The sequence below is a fragment of the Galeopterus variegatus genome, unplaced genomic scaffold (assembly GCF_000696425.1).
Source record: "Galeopterus variegatus unplaced genomic scaffold, G_variegatus-3.0.2 Scaffold770, whole genome shotgun sequence".
NCBI lineage: Eukaryota > Metazoa > Chordata > Mammalia > Dermoptera > Cynocephalidae > Galeopterus > Galeopterus variegatus.
In genome coordinates, this window is record NW_007726881.1 from 110,685 (window position 1) to 112,146 (window position 1,462).

General features: G+C 43.1%; 1 protein-coding gene across 1 annotated transcript in view; it reads right to left on the reverse strand.

The window, feature by feature from the left end:
- Positions 1–1,462, reverse strand: part of LOC103590118 (thrombospondin type-1 domain-containing protein 7B-like) — a 419,640-nt gene that overhangs the window by 31,226 nt on the left and 386,952 nt on the right. The gene's annotated exons all lie outside the window — the stretch shown is intronic.

The following is a 1,462-nucleotide window of genomic DNA, read 5'->3' on the forward strand; positions in this document are numbered from 1 at the left end:
AAAAAAAAAAAAAAAAAAAAAAAAAAACTTTGGGCAAGTACTTAAGAGAGGAGTACCTTCTCCTCAATTTTAGTCAGGTGCTCATACTTCAAAAAGAAGTTCATTGGATATTTGGATAACTTTAGTTGATAGCTCTGTTTTCTTACAGATGTCCTAGAAAACAGAGCAAAGCTAGTATACTAAGGTGATGCAATCCAGGATGGCAAGCGTGAGAGTGAAAGAGAACTGAAGCTAGAAAGAAGGACAAGCAAATAAAGGAGGGCTGGTGTGTTACCAAGCTGCCCTCAACTTCACAAAAAAGCACAGGTGGTTTCTTGGTCATCTGCAACATGTTCCAGACAGGTCATGTGGTATCAGCATGCCTCAGTACCACCCATGTGGATCGGGGAGGGAAGGGGGAAGGGAGAGGCATTTAAATGTCAGCAATGTTTTGGATCTAGGATCTAGTTCTCATTGATCAACATTCATTCTATGGAGTATTAACTCCTCTGTACTTCCAAGTTGTGTTATTCAGCTTCCACTAAGTCCAGAAGTTGGAGAAGGATCTATAGCCTTTGTGACTATTGCTGCTGCTGTGGTTGCAAAGAAAGAGAGAGAGAGAGAGAGGAAGAGAGAGAGAGAGAGAGAGAGACTCCAGTAGGAGCTCAGGCCTGCAAACTTCCCAGCTTTGCATCTTTGTTGTTGCAGTCAGGGATGGTACATACTAAAACTTATTATTAGGTGACAGTCTGACGACTCTGCACTGGGAAACTGAGTTTCATCTCCTTTTTATCTCATCTTCCCTGCAGGACTCACAAACTGTATTGCCCAGACCTTGAAGCTGCTGTGGCTCTTGCAAGAGTAAAGAAGGACAATGTGGTCAGCTAGAGTAGTCACGAAAGTCTGGAGCAGATGATCCAGGGGCCAATGGACCAGCTAGACACCAGCCAGGCCAAGGCACAGTAGTAGTAGCTGCTGGGCATCAAGGAAAGATCGTGGATAGGCTGCTGGAGGAGCAGGATGGATCAGAGTGGCTGCTGAGAAAGATTCTTGACATAAGGAAGCTGGGACTCAAAGACATACTGGCAATAAAGAAAAGGTATAATGTGGAAGAATCCAAGTTGTAGCAACCTGAAGCCTGAAGGCACATAAATTGGGGATGTCATGCACTCTTTTAGAGATGTTTAACAGGAATTATGAATTATTTGTCTAAGATGATGTCTTAGTGTGTCTGGGCTGCTTATAACAAAATTCCTTAGACTGGGCAATTGATAAACAATAGAAATTTATTGTTCATAGTTCTGGAGGCTAGAAAGTATGAGATCAAGACACCAGCTTGTTTGATGTCTGGGGAGGTCCTGTTCCTCATGGACAGTACCCTCTAGTATCCACACATGATGGAAGGAGAGAATATGCTCCCTCAGGCCTCTTTCATAACAACATTAATCCTATTCATGAGGGCTCTATTCTCATGGCCTAATCA